Source organism: Equus caballus, chromosome 10 (genome assembly GCF_041296265.1).
Source record: "Equus caballus isolate H_3958 breed thoroughbred chromosome 10, TB-T2T, whole genome shotgun sequence".
Lineage (NCBI taxonomy): Eukaryota > Metazoa > Chordata > Mammalia > Perissodactyla > Equidae > Equus > Equus caballus.
Genome location: NC_091693.1, coordinates 74,179,408 through 74,194,914, shown reverse-complemented (window position 1 = coordinate 74,194,914; position 15,507 = coordinate 74,179,408). Strand labels below are relative to the sequence as shown.

At 35.6% G+C, this 15,507-nt stretch overlaps 1 protein-coding gene and 1 long non-coding RNA gene across 15 annotated transcripts in view; one reads left to right on the top strand and one right to left on the bottom strand.

Moving 5' to 3' along the window:
- Positions 1-15,507, top strand: part of CEP85L (centrosomal protein 85 like) — a 201,164-nt gene that overhangs the window by 83,111 nt on the left and 102,546 nt on the right. The gene's annotated exons all lie outside the window — the stretch shown is intronic.
- On the bottom strand, positions 10,422-12,704 carry LOC138916011 (uncharacterized). Its single transcript, XR_011422627.1, has 2 exons — positions 12,605-12,704; positions 10,422-10,502 (listed from the first exon to the last, which is right to left on the bottom strand). It is a non-coding gene; the product is annotated as an uncharacterized lncRNA (long non-coding RNA).

The window sequence follows — 15,507 nt, the reverse complement described above, 5'->3', positions numbered from 1 at the left end:
TTCAGGACTCTGATAATGGATGCTCCAATAACAGGACTTCCAGATGTTACAGCCGATTAGTCTTGGTCAGTTAGTTGGTCAGTTAGCCTTAACGTTAATAAAAATATCTACCATAAATTTTTGCATTATGAGGTTTTATGCTTTATACATGATTTTTAAAAACGTTTCATTATAGAATCCTTCTGAGGTAAAATAAAATTACCTTCTTTTTACTGATGAAAAAATAAGGCTTGGAGGACATTAATAAAAGCATATCCAGGGTTATTCAAGGGGTGGAGCTGAGATTCTTCCAGTCTGACTCTGGAGCCCTGCTCTAAACCCCACTGTGTTAGGCGCGTGTACTTGGAAGGGAGGACCTGGGCGGGGGAGAGGCCCAAGCTATGTAGTGCGGGGCAGTATAGGTAACACTACACTGAGAAACAGGAGACCCGGACTCTATTTTGAGATCTGTACTCGGTCAAGTAATTTAACCCTTATGGACTTTAGTTCTTCATTTGCATATGGCAGTAGGTTAAAGGTTATGCACTGAATACTTTTGATTTGTGGAATCAAATAATTTCAAGGCAGTATTCAAAACAATTATGGTTCACATTCTTCTGCAAACCAAATAACCCTTTCCTTTGTCGTCCCATTTCTACTTAATTTTGTTAATCTACATTATTGCTTAAAATGAAACATTTGAATTTTAAAATCTTAAACATGGGGTATGATAGCATTACAGCTCTAGTAAGTTTGTAGAAATTAAAATTGTTTGTCAGAGGTATATTTTATATCTTTATGGACCTCATTTTTACTTTCAGTGTTGTTTATTCATGCATCCATCCATCCATCCATTCATCGATCTATCCATTCATTCATCCATCCCCTCAGTTTTTTCCTATCAGTTTGCTGCTTGGCCTAGTACAATGTGAATGCCCGAACCTGACCAGGCTGAGCAGAGTTTAGTCCATTTTAGAAACATATGATGAACCTGTGTACTTCTGACCTAGGAGGCTCTTCAGTCACACAGCCATGGGTTTAGGGAAGAGATTAATGACTCCACATCTCTCCAGACTTGCAGATGGATAGAGGACCAAATAATAATTTCTTGTCTGTTCTGTCATAAAGTAATAGTTTTGTTTCTGAGAAAATTTACATTTTCAAAAGTCACATCCCGTGATTTAAGAGATTGAGTTATAATTTGATTTGCAAAAATTTTTACAGGAGAGAAATAACACTTATAGCTCTTTGCAAGTAAACTGCCTGATGAGACTTAATGGTAAATTGAAACTATTCGGAGATATCCAGAAAATGGTACAGTTGAATGAAATTTTAAAAGACGTTCCAGAAAAAATCATATTTAAGTTTTTGTGTAAATAAAAAAAGGAGCTATTTTTACTGACCGACTTTTACAATAAGTTTGCTTTCAATCGTTGATCTCTTTAAGGTGTACCTCGAATTACCCTTTAATTAAGTTGCCAGTAATCTGGTTTGCCGTCAGAAATGCCCTTTTTTTTAAATGAGCTTTTCATTGTGTTTTATATAAGCTTATAGAAAGAAGTTTCTTAGTTTGTTGTGAATGTTTGCTAAGCCACAATGTACAAAAAGGGCTCAAGAGCTAATTTGTCAACGATAGACTTCTGTGATTATTTTAAACTAGTAATTTTATAACTTTTCACTCATTTTCTGTCTTAATAGGATTTGAAGTAGCCTCACAAAATATAATTTAGAAAAAATATATAATAAAACAAAGTGGTGGTAATGATTAGGCAGTAACAAAATGAGAACTAAGATTTGCACAGAATTGCATGCTATTGGTATCATGTACAATTGCTAAAACAATAGCCACATGTTTGGCTATAGGAACACAGAAATTTCTCACTATTCTTAAGATATAAGAATAAAAGCAAGCAGTTCAAGAAAGCATGCTTTTCATGATACTGTTATCATGACATACAGTTCTCCTAATATTCTTGACAGTTATTTTTGTATAATTCTGTTTTGTAGTCATTCTCGAACTCTGTGCAGATACCATAATGCTAAAATAAGATTTAATATTTTAGGTATATTGTCTGTAAACATTTAGCTGGATTAAAAAAATTATTTAGACATTTATTGTCTTTTGAGTGGATTTTCACTTACTGCGATGGTTATATTTTGATGCATTTTTAAATCATGTCGTATACTTTCTGTTTTGCTTTTCTCAAGTTTTTTTCTGTCTTGCCTTGTTTTGATGACTTTTTTCTTCATGCCATTTTCTTTCTAGTCTCTTAGCAGTTATACACTACCTGTCTTTTTTAAAAATAGTTTTATTTGAGATATAATTTTTACATTCCATATAATTCGCCCATTTAAAGTATATAACAATGCTTCTTAAATATTCTCAGAATTGTGCAACTGTTACCACAATCTAATTTTAGAACCTTTTTAGCCTTCCTAAATGAAATCCATTAGCTGTCACTCCCCATCTTCCTTCCCAGCGTTAAGCAACCTCTAATCTTTCTATGTCTGTAGATTTCTTTGGTCTGGCCTTTTCATATACATGGAATCATCTAATATGTGGTCCTTTTTGACTGACTGAGTTCCACTTAACAAGTTTTCAAGATTCATCTTGTATCATGTATCAGTACTTCATTTCTTTTTATTGCCATATAACATTCTGTATGGATAATACCACGTCTTATTTATCTGTTCGTCAGTTGCTGGACATTTGGGTTGTTTCAACCTTTTCGCTGTTAAGAACAATGCCTCTATAGTGGGCTGGCCCCATGGCCAAGTAGTTAAGTTCGCACACTCTGCTTCAGTGGCCCAGAGTTTTGCTGGTTCGGATCCTCGGTGTGGACTTAGCACTACTCATCAAGCCATGGTGAGGCAGTGTCCCACATAGCAGGACCAGAAGGACCTACAATTAGAATATACAGCTATGTGCTGGGGGACTTTAGGGAGCAGAAGGAAAAAAAAAAAAGAAGATTGGCAACAGATGTTACCTCAGGTGCCAATCTTCATAAAGAAAGATGAATGCCTTATGAATATGTCTTCATTTCTCTTAGGTACATACCTAGGAGTGGAATTGTTGGGTTGTATGGTAACTTAATGTTTCACCTTTTGAGGAACTGCCAAACTGTTTCCTAAGTAGTGGTACCATTTCACATTCCCACCGTCATTAGATAAAGTTCCAATTGCTTCACATCTTTGCCAACGCTTACTGTCGTTTTGATGATAGCCATCCTAGTGGGTTTGAAGTGGTACCTCATTATGGTTTTAATTTGCATTTCCTTGATGAGTAAGTAATGTCCATCATCTTTGCATATGCTTTAAAGAGGCCATTTGTATATCTTCTTTGGAGAAACATATATTGAGATTTTGCATCCGTTTTTAAATTGGATCATTTGTGTTTTTATTATTGAGTTGTAAGTGTTCTTTATATAATCTAGATATGAGTCCCTATCAGATACATGCTTTGCAAAAATGTTCTCCCATTCTGTGGGTAATCTTTTTACTTTCTTTTTTTTAAATTGAAGTATAGTTGACATGCAGTTATGTTAGTTTCAGATCTATGACATAGTGATTGGACATGTATATACATTACTAAATAATCACCATGCCAAGTCTAGTAACCATCTGTCACCATACAAAGTTATTACGGTATTATTGACTATATTCTCTTTGCTGTACATGACTTCCCTGTGGCTTATTTATTTTATGGCTAGAAGTCTGTACCTCTTAATCCCCTTCACCTATTTCTCCCATCTCCCCACCCGCTTACTGCCCTTCCTTCTGGTGACCACCAGTTTGTTCTTTGTATCTATGAGTTTGTTTCTGTTTTGTTTTGTTTTTTAGATACCACATGTAAGTGAAGTCACATGGTATTTGTCTTTCTCTGTGTTATCATAATTCCTTCTAGGTCCATCCATGTTATCGCAAATGGCAAGATTTCATTCTTTTTTATGACAGTAATATTTCATTGTGTATATACCATATCTTTATCCATTTGTCTATTGATGGACACTTAGATTGCTTGCATATCTTGGCTATTGAAAACAATGCTGCAGTGAACATAGGGGTGCATATATCTTTTCAAATTAGTGTTTTCCTTGTATAAATACCCAGAAGTGGAATTGCTGGATTGTATGGTAGTTCTATTTTTAATTATTTGAGGAACCTCCATACTATTTTCCAGTTTACATTCCCACCAACAGTGTGCAAGGGTTCCCTTTTCTCCACATCCTCACCAAAACTTGTTACTTCCTATCTTTTTGATAATAGCCATTTGACAGATGTGAGGTGGTATCTCATGGTTTTGATTTGTGTTTCTCTGATGATTAGTGATGTTGACCATCTTTGCATGTATCATTGGCCATTTGCATATCTTTGAAAAAGATCCTCTGCCCCTTTTTTAAGTGGATTGTTTTTTGATAGTGAGTTATGTGAGTTCTTTATATATTCTGGATATTAACCCCTTATCGGATATATCATTTGCAAATATCTTCTTCCATTCATTAGGTTGCCTTTTCATTTGTTAATGTTTCCTTTGCTGTGCAAAACCTTTTTGGTTTGAAGTAGTCTCATTTGTTTATTTTTGCTTTTGTTGCCTTTACCTGAGGAGACAGATCCAAAATAATATGGCTGAGACTGATATCAAAGAGCTGATTACGTATGTTTTCTTTTAGGAGTTTTATCATTTCAGGTATTATGTTCAAATCTTTGACCTATTTTGAATTGATTTTTATATATGGTGTAAGAAAGTGGTCCAGTTTCATTCTTTTACATGTAGCTGTCCAGTTTTCCCAGTAGCATTTATTGAAGAGACTGTCTTTTCCCCATTGTATATTCTTGCTTCTTTTGCCATAGATTAATTTACTATATAAATGTGGGCTTATTTTTGGTCTCTCTGTTCTGTTCTATTGATCTTTGTGTCTGTTTTTGTGCCAGTAGCACACAGTTTTGATTACTGTAGCTTTGTAGTATAGTTTGAAATCAGGAAGTTTGATGCCTCCAGCTTTGTTGTTCTTTCTCAGGTTTGCTTTGGGTATTTGCGATCTTTTGTGTTTCTATACAAAATTACAAACTTTAGGATTTTTTTTTCTATTTCTGTGAAAAATGCCATTTGCGTTTTGATAGGGATTGTACTGAATCTTAGATTGCTTTGGGTATGGACATTTTAACAATATTAATTCTTCCAATCCATGAGTATAGTATATCTTTCCATTTATTTGCATATCTTCAGTTTCTTAATCAACGTCTTATAGTGTTCAGAGTATAGGTCTTTCACCTCCTTGGTTAAATTTATTCCTAGATATTTAATTCTTTTTGAACCAATTGTAAGTGGAATTGTTTTCTTAGTTTCTCTTTTTTATTGTTCATTATCAGCGTATAGAAACACATCAGGTTTCTGTATATTGATTTTGTATCCTGCAACTTTACTGAATTTGCTGACTAGTTCTAATATTTTTTTGATGAAGTCTTCAGGTTTTATATATATGATATCTTGTCACCTTCAAATAGTGACAGTTTTACTTATTCCTTTCCAATTTAGATGCCTTTTATTTCTTTTTCTGGTCTGATTGCTGTGGCTAATACTTCCAGTATTTTGTTGAATGAAAGTGACAAGGCTGAGCATCCTTGTCTTGTTCCTGATCTTAGAGGAAATGCTTTCAGCTTTTCACTGTTGAGTATGTTGTTAGCTGTAGGTTTGTCACATGTGGCCTGTATTATTTTCCCTCTGTATCCACTTTGTTGAGAGTTTTTATCATAAATGGATGTTGAATTTTGTCAAGTACTTTTTCTGCATCTTTTGAGATGATCATATGATTTTTATCCTTCATTTTTGTTAATGTGGTGTATTGTAGCATGTTGTTTGATTTGCAGGTACTGAACCATCTGTGCATCCCTGGGATAAATCCCACTTGATTGTGATATATGATCTTTTTAACGTATTGTTGAATTCAGTTTGCTGATACTTTGTTGAGGATTTTTGCGTCTATATTCTTCAGGGATATTGGCCTGTAAATTTTTTTGTAGTGTCTTTGTCTGGTTTTGGTATCAAGGTAATGGTGGCCTTGTAGAATGGGTTTGGAAGCATTTCTTCCTCTTCAGTTTTTTGTAATAGTTTGAGATGCATAGGTATTAACTCTTCTTTAAATGTTTGGCAGAATTCACCTGTGAAGCCTTTTGGTCCTGGACATTTGTTTGTTGGGAGTTTTTTGATTACTGGTTCAATTTTATTACTAGTAATTGGTCTGTTCAGATTTTTATGTTTTCTTGATTCAGTCTTGGAAGATTGTATGTTTCTAGGAATTTATCCATTTCTTTTAGGTTGTTCAATTTGTTCATATATAGTTGTTTGTAGTAATATTTTAATGATTCTGTATATTTCTGTGGTGTCAGTTGTAACATCTCTTTCATTTCTGATTTTATTTGAGCCTTCTTTTTTTCTTTATGAATCTGGCTAAAGGTTTATTAATTTTGTTTATCTTTTCAAAGAATCAGCTCTTAGTTTCATTGATCTTTTCTATTTTTTTCTTTTAGTCTCTATTTCATTTATTTTCACTCTGATCTTTATTCTTTCTTTCCTTCTGCTCACTTTGGGCTTTGTTTGTTCTTCTTTTTCTAGTTCCTTTAGGTGTAGGGTTAGATTATTTATTTGAGATTTTTCTTGTTTCTGGAGGTAGGCCTGTATTGCTATAAACATAGAACTCTTAGAACTGCTCTGAGAACTCTTAGAACCCTCTTAGAACTGCTTTTTCTGTGTCCCATAAATTTTGGAACATTGTGTTTCCATTTTCATTTGTCTCAAGGTATTTTTTGATTTTCTCTTTGATTTCTTCATTGACCCATTGGTTGTTTAGTAGCATGTTGTTTAGCTTCCATGTGTTTGTTTTTTCCAGTTTGCTTCTTGTAATTGATTTCTAGTTACATACCATTGTTGTTGGAAAAGATTCTTAATATGATTTCAGCCTTTTAAATTTATCAATACTTGTTTTGTGACCTAATGTGATCTCTCCTGGAGAATGTTCCATGTGCACTTGAAATGAGTGTGTTTTGTGCTGTTTTTTGGATGGAATGGCCTGTTTATCTCTCTTAAGTCCATCTGGTCTAATGTGTCATTTAAGACCAACATTTCCTTGTTTATTTTCTGTCTGGATGCTTTATATCCATTGATCTAAGTGGTGTGTTAAAGTCTGCTACTATTACTTTTTCTCCCTTTATGTCAGTTAATATTTGTTTAATGTATTTAGGTGCTTCTGGGTTGAGCTCATAGAAATTTACAAATGTTACATTCTCTTGTTGGATTGACCCTTTTATTATTATGTAATGCCCTTCTTTGTCTCTTGTTACAGTCTTTGTTTTAAAGTCTTTTTTTCTGTCTGGTTTAAGTATTGCTATCCCAGATTTCTTTTTGTTTCCATTTGCATGGAGTATGTTTTTCCATGCCTTCACTTTCAGTCTTTGTTTGTCTTTAGATCTGAAGTGAGTCTCTTGTAGGCAGCATATCTATGAGTCTTGTTTTTATAATCCATTTAGCAACCCTGTCTTTTGATTGGGGCATTTAGTCCATTTACGTTTAAAGTAATTATTGATAGGTATGTGCTTATTGCCATTTTGTTAATCGTTTTCTCGTTTTTGTAGTTCTTCTCTTTTCCTTTCTTCTTCTCTTGCTCTCTTCCCTTGTGATTTGATGACTTTCTTTAATGTTATGTTTATATTTGTTTCCATGTTTTTTGTGTGTGTATCTATTATAGGTTTTTGGTTACCATACAGTTCATATATAACAACCTACGTGGATAGCAGTCTATTTTAAGTTGATGGTCTCTTAAGTTCGAGCATGTTCTAAAAGCAGTACATTTTTACTTATCCCTCCCACATTTTATGTTTTTGGTATCATATTTTACATCTTTTTATTTTGTGTATCCCTTAAGTAATTGTTGTAGATATAGATGATTTTACCACTTTTGTCTTTTAACCTTCAAACTAACTGTATAGATGATTGATCCTCTACCTTTGCTATATATTTGCCATTACCGGTAAGATTTTTTCCTTCATAATTTTCTTATTTTTAGTTATGATATTTTCTGTTTAAAGAAGTCCCTGTAGCATTTCTTGTAAGGGTGATTTAATGGTGATAAACTCCTTTAGCTTTTGCTTGTCTGGGAAGCTCTTTATCCCTCCTTCAATTCTGAATGATAACCTTGCTAGGTCGAGTATTCTTGGTTGTAAGTTTTTTCCTTTCAACACTTTGAATATATCATGCCACTCCCTTCTGGCCTGTAAAGTTTCTGCTGAAAAATTAACTTGTAGTGTTATGGGAGTTCCCTTGTATGTAACTAGTTTTTCTTTTGCTTTGTTTAGGGTTCCCTCTTTATCTTTGACTTTTGACATTTTAATTATAGTATGTCTTGGTATGAGTCTCTTTGGGTTCATCTTATTGGGGACTCTCTGTGCTTCCTGGACTTGAATGTCTGTTTCCTTTACCAGGTTGGGGAAATTTTCAGTCATTATTTCTTCAAGTAGGTTTTCTGCCCCTTTCTCTCTCTCTCTTCTTTCTGGGACCCCATAATGCAAATATTAGTAAGCTCACTGTTGTCCTAGAGGTCCCTTAAGCTGTCCTCGTTTTTTTTTATCCTTTTTCTTTTTGCTGTTCTTCTGGTTGGGTGATTTCCACTACCCTGTCTTTCAGGTTGTGGATGTGTTCTTCTGCATTATCTAATTTGCTGTTGATAACCTTTAGTGTATTTTTCATTTCAGTTATTATATTCTTCAGCTCTGGTTCTTTATATTTTCTGTCTCTTTGTTGAAGTTCTCACTGTATTCATTCATTCCTCTCCCAAGTTCAGTGAGCATCTTTATGATCATTACTTTGAGCTCTTTAGTGAGGTCAATCTACTGATAGTAGATTGCTTATCTCTGTTTTGTTTAGTTCTTTTTCTCAGATTTTGTCTTCTTCTTTTGTTTAGAACATGTTCTTTTGTCTCCTCACTTTACCTAAGTCTCTGTGTTTCTTTCTGTGTATTAGGTAGATCAGCTGTGTCTCCTGGTCTTTTGAGAAGGGGTCCTATGGAGCTTAGGAGCACAATTTTCCCTAGTCACCAGAGCTAGGTGCTTCAAGTGTGTCCCCTTTATAGGCTGTGTTCACTCTCCGGTTGTGCCTCGGCCATGATTGCTACAGGTGCACTGGTGTGTAGGGCTGGCCACATGGGTTGGGAGCTGCTTTGGAGGGGCTCTGGTGCTGACTGGGGCTGCCTGCCGAGGTAGGGCTGGGTGACAGCCACCTTGGAGGGGTGTTGGCCAGGGCAGGTCTGCAGAGGAGCACAAAGGTGGGGCAAGTGGTGCTTGCAAGTTAGATGGAGAGTGTTAGAAATGGCATCTGTCAAGGCCAGGCCAACTAAGTAGGAGCATTAAAAAGAAATGGCACCCATCAGCACCTCTGTCCCCAGAGACAGTTGCAACAGATCCCTGCTCCTCCAGCATATACCCTAAAATTAGTGAGTAAATCTTCTTCACATACAACCCAGGCACTTTTCACACTGCTGCCTCTGTGCTCGGACTCAGAGCAAGTTTGTGTGTGCGCCTTTTAAGAGGGGAGTCTCAGTTTCCTGTAGCTCTCCAGCTCTCCCATATGTAGGCCCTGCTGGTTTTAAAAATCAGTCTTTATGGAGGTTCCTCTTGCCAATGTGGAGCTCAGGCCCCTTGCTTATCTGGGAGGACCTCCATGGTTGTGATATCCCTTCTGCTTGTGGGTATCTGCGCTGCCCCTCCTACATGTCTTGGTGTGGCTCTTTGTTTATGTCCTTGGTTGTGGAAAATCTGTTCTGCTAGTCTTCAGGTCATTCTCAGCGATCATTGTTTTCTATGTAGTAGTTTTGGTGTGTTGGTGGGAGGAAGTGAGCTAAGGATCTTCTTACTCCACCATCTTGATCCAACTGGCATCTTTTGCTTTCTTGATGGTACCGTTTTCAGCAAAAATTTTTAGAATTTTAATGAATTCCAACTTATCTTAATTTTTTTATTGTTGTTGCTTTGGCTCTTGGTGTTATATCTAAGAAACCACTTCCTGAGTTCAGATCATGAAGATTCACACCTATGGTTTCTTCTAAGAGCTTTATAGTTTAGCTGTTACATTTAGGCCTGTGATTCATTCTGAGTTAATACTGTGGATGGTATAAACTAAGGCTCTTACTTTCTTCTTTGGCCTGTGGCTGTCCAGTTGTACCAGCTCTACCGATTCTTTTACTGTTAATGTAGAAATTGTGACATGCGTTCCTAACGTGACTAGCTACAGTAGTAATTAGAATCTTTTTCCTCCTCTCACAAATGTAAGGACCTTAAAGCACTGGAATGCTCATTCACCCCTGTTTTGAGTTATATGTTCTAGTTGCCAATAGTTTGGTGCTCTGTCTCTTATTTAACCCGCAAGTATTGTTTTAGGCAATCATTGTTGTTCATTTGTCTGATTTAGTAGAAGTTTACTTAAAAAAAAAGACAACTCATTTGTTTTTACAACTCAGGACTCATTTTTCTTCTTCCTGAAAGAAATAAAAAGAATTTTAGTAGTTCTTTTAGTGAGTCTGTTGATGATAAGCTCTGTTTTTGCTTAGCTGAAAATATATTTTGCTCTCAAACTTGAAAGATAGCTTACCTTTCCTAACAAGTCTTAGGTACCAGTCTTAACTCTTTGAAGATATTATTTCGCTGTGTTCTGGTTTTCATTATTACTGTTGAGAAATTGGCTATCATGCTGAGAGTTCTTTTATGAATAGTCTGCCTTTTCTCTCTGGCTCACTTCCTCATTATCTGATGTTTTGTAGTTTCCTTATGATAAACTTTAGTCCTGCTCTGCAGCTGTGTGTGTAATGGTGAAGTTGTAAACCCTGAGAGGAAGGGCTATATTTATATTTTTATTGCAAATAATATATTTGCGTTGTCTTTTCTACTTAGCACAGTGCCTTGTATATAATACATTCCTAGCAGATTCTTTGATTGAATTATTGTTGGCTTTCTTTATATAGCTCCTTTCCTATCAAAGTGTAGTTTAGAATATTTTTAAAAATTTACCTAAAAATAATAGGGAATACTTAGAAATGTTCATTTGTAAACAGAAAAAAAAAATAGATGGGTTACATGTGGCATAAAAATGTTTTCTTTTCCCCTCAGATGCTATGATCATGGCATTAGCAGGAAAGGAAAAAAGTATCATGGTGTTGTATAAAAACTTGATCATTGCCTTTGAGCTAGGGTTAACATTTTTATTTAAAAATATAAAATATTTGTTATAATATTTCATGTTGATTGATACATGTGTTAAGTTGTTACCATTTAAATCAGAAAATTTGATACAGGGTTATATAATTTCCTGATTACTTTTTTCTTACCATAAAGACTCATGATTTATTTTTATAATATAGATCTAGAAGGCGTGGTCTTTTTTTCTTTTTTTTAAGGATTGGTACCTGGGCTAACAACTGATGCCAATCTTTCTTTTTTTTTTTCCTGCTTTAATCTCCCCAAACCCACCCTGTACACAGTTGTATATCTTAGTTGCAGGTCAATCTTTTTTGAATTTAATTCCTTTTTACTATAAGAAAGATAGAGCAGAGAGAGAGACTATCCCTATATATAACAGAAGATAGGATCGATGTGTTCATCTATTGCCAGATAAGAATAACATGACAGTGAAACAGAAGGTTGGGATTATGTTCAGAATTCAGATGTGTTATCTTAAATATAGGTGACTTGCATTATCAGGTTACAATAATGTCCTCCTCTTATATTTTTCCCTTACAAGCTGAAATCTGTCTGAAGCTGTTTGCTCTTCTTTGCTCTCTGTGAATGTTATAAATCCTGTTCTCTGGTTTTTATAGAGACTACCTTGTGCTGGTTTCACATTTCACTGTTGTAGCTTAAATATGGGCTAGATGTCATCGTAATGACTTCCTTTGGGATTTGTGGCTACAATTAGGTAGTGTAATAAAGCACATTAGGATTGCATTGCGTCTACCTCTAATTGTGTCTCATTAGCACAAAATAATATTTTTAAAGTGTTAAAATTGTTAAAATTAATATTTCCTGTACTCATCTCTTAAGAGATAATAGTGCCTTTTTTCAAATATTCATACCATCAGATATTTAACTTCTTATTTATTGGTGTTGTGTTTGCTTTTGTATGTATGTCTACATGTGTGCGACTAGCCTAAGCTTTATTCCTTAGTCTTGACAGTAATGAATTCTGAGTGTCATAGTAAATCAATTTTTACACTAGAACTTAGATGTTGGTACTGGTTGAAGTTGGGATATTTAAGCTTGAAGGCTTCAGAACTGGAATCAGACTCAGGTGGAATGATGTCGTAGTGAAGAGAATAGCAGAATTACTTATTAAAAAGTGGTATTTCCTGGACACCTCTCTGCTCTATCTGATTCAGAATCTCTTGGAGTAGGGCTTCAGATCCCAGGTAGCTTGTATCCTATGCTAAAGTTTGAGAACTTCGGCTAAGTGATACGTAGGAGTAAATTGTCTTGTTGGTGTGATGTTCAGTGAACAGCATATGTCAGTTGCTTTCAGATTTGTAGGAGTAGATACCATTCTGATGTGGAATTGTCTTTCATCACCAATTGTTGATTTTTCTTGTACCTGGGAAGTAGTGAGCTAGCGAAGGTAGCCAGGAAAGTAGCACATTATCAGATGTAAGGAGCAGCAGGACTGGTGATCTCTGGTCTCAGAGGTTCCAACTGTGACATGGAAAGTGAGACAGTCACTTGATGTTTTATTCATACTGTAGTAACTGTTCTTTGAGATATTTCAGACTCTTTGAGGTCACAAAACAAAACACCTTTGCAGAAGCTTGACAAAATAGTTAAGTTATGCTCCTTGAAGAGAAATTAAAATAAGACATTGTGTAATGTAAAAAATGAAAGCATCTTTCTCCTTTTCTCCTCTTTCCACTATGCAGGGGTTACCTTTGTTTATTAAGTTTTGGATATATTCTTCTGCTCATGAATATATATGTATGTACATGCACATTTGTACATGTTTACATATATTCACTTGTATGTTTGCATATTTTAAATATTGATATGTACAGGTTGCCCCTCTTCTTCCAAAGGCTGTAACAATTTATGTGCCCATCATTGTAGGATATTAGCAACGTTTAATAGTTTTATGAATATAATAAGGAATGCATTTTTACTGTTGGTGAGTTTGAGCATCTGTTTTTTTTACATGTATTCTTTATTTGTGTTTCTGTTTGGTGATTTACTTACTGATTTTCTTTGCCTATTTTAAAATTGGATTGTTAGTTTTTTTATTTGTTGGAGTTCTTTGTATAGTATGGATATTTAGCCTTTTGTCTGCTATACTGAAAATAACATTTACTTTTAGCTTTTTAATGGTTTAATAATAATTAACATTTTGCTTTGTGCTAGGAATTCTTCTGAGTACTTTATGTGTATTATTTCACTTAATCCTGAGTGTTGTCATCTCCATTTATGAACGAGATGATTGTGATGCAAGGAGATTGAATAACTTGTTTGAGCACACATGACTACTAAGTGGTAGAGCCAGGAGTTGAATCTAAAAAGGCTAATTTCAGGGGCTGGCCCCGTGGCTGAGTAGTTAAGTTCACGCACTCCGCTGCAGGCGGCCCAGTGCTTCGTCGGTTCGAGTCCTGGGCACGGACATGGCACTGCTCATCAAACCACGCTGAGGCAGCGTCCCACATGCCACAACTAGAAGGACCCACAACAAAGACTATACAACTATGTACCGGGGGGCTTTGGGGAGAAAAAGGAAAAAAAATAAGATCTTAAAAAGGCTGATTTCAAAACCATTACACATAACCTTAACATTATATCTTTACTTACAAATTTTTTTAAATTTAAAAAACCGAAAATTTCAAATTTGATATAAAACTCATTTTTTGTCTTAAAAAATGTATTTGTAAGAGGCTATGATGATTTTAATGCAAATATTCCTTTAGGAATAATAACACAAACCTATATATATATATGTATATATATATGTAAAAATAGACACAATAGTATGTTAATACAAATATTCCATAGACTTTTGGGGAACATTTGTTGTATTTCTATTTAGAACTGACCTTCAGTAGCATATTCCCCTCTATTTCCTTCTTCTGCTGATTACCATCATAGTCAGTCTTTCTGTTGCCCATCAGTTTGCTTTAATCCATCCTCAGTACTGCTTTTGGAGTCACCATCTTAAGTACAGTGTTGATCACGTCACTCATGCCTTTGTTTGGAAGCTTTCAGTGATATCATATCTCTTGCTGAGTGGAGGCCAGGCTCTCTCCTTAGCAGGGGATTTGAAGACTCGTACAGCTCTGGTTCACCTTTACCTGTCAAGAATTATCTTGAGCAACTTTTCTTGATCCTTATTCCATACTGTGGATAAACGAGATAATTTGTTTTTCTTCTTTTGGAGCCACATTCTCCTGGCTTCACACTTGGATCAGTTAGTGTTCTTAATCAGCAGAAGCAGCTGACTGGCTGACTGAGCAGATGAGGAATTTAAGGGTGTTTGGTACCTCACAGAAGTTTTAGGGAGGGCTGGAGAACCAGGCGCCCAGGCAGTCAGTATCCCTCAAAACACCCCTGAGAACTGTCATTCTCCTGCCCCACCCAACAGTGGGGGAAACCACCAGTGCTGCCCAGCTGCTGCCCTCCTGGGCCAGAACTTGCTTTGGCTGCCTCTGCTGCTGCCATCTGGGGAGGCTGATGCCCCTGCTGTTGCCCATACCAGCCAAAGATGGTGGTTCCACACGGAACCCATTTTCTCACGTGACTCACTTCCAAACTGAGATCTCGTGCAGGTGTTTCTGAATGTCTGCATCATAGTTGCAGGGCATGTTGGGAATTTGAGGCCTAAAATTTATTTTGGGAGGTTAGGTTTGATACTTTTCCTGCATACAGAAAGGTTCTGCAGAAGCCGATAGAAAGCTTGAATGTGATGAATGTCCGCTGTAATACTTTTGCTCAAATTCCTCCATCTGTAATGTTTTTCCCTGTTCATCTCCAGATAAATAAATTTTGTGCAAAGACCTACTGGAATTTCATTTTTTAAATTAGTTTGCCTGGATCTTCCCATCTGAATTTTCTTATGACTTTCTCAACATTTCTTTTCCCATTGTTTTATTTCTTAAAAACAATACAAAGCTCAAAAGTAATATTTAAATATGAGTCAAACAGTATGCAAAGATATAGAATAAACTGTGAAAGTTGCTTTTCATCACTTACCTTCTCTCCCCCCACACTTCAAATTGCTGTCCTCTTTCTAGATAACCTCTGATAAAAATTATAATCTTTGATTTTAATTTGGCACATTTGATGATAATTTGGCACTTGATGGTAAGTTCATTGAGTATAGAGGCCCTTATTTATCCATTGAGCTTCCCTAGAGCCTACTAAAACTGTTCCTGTGTGTAGAATAATATTATGTGAAGTCCTGACCTGAGGCAATAGCTATGTAATCTTTTGGAAATAAAAATTTATAACTTGGGGATTTAATGAATCTGC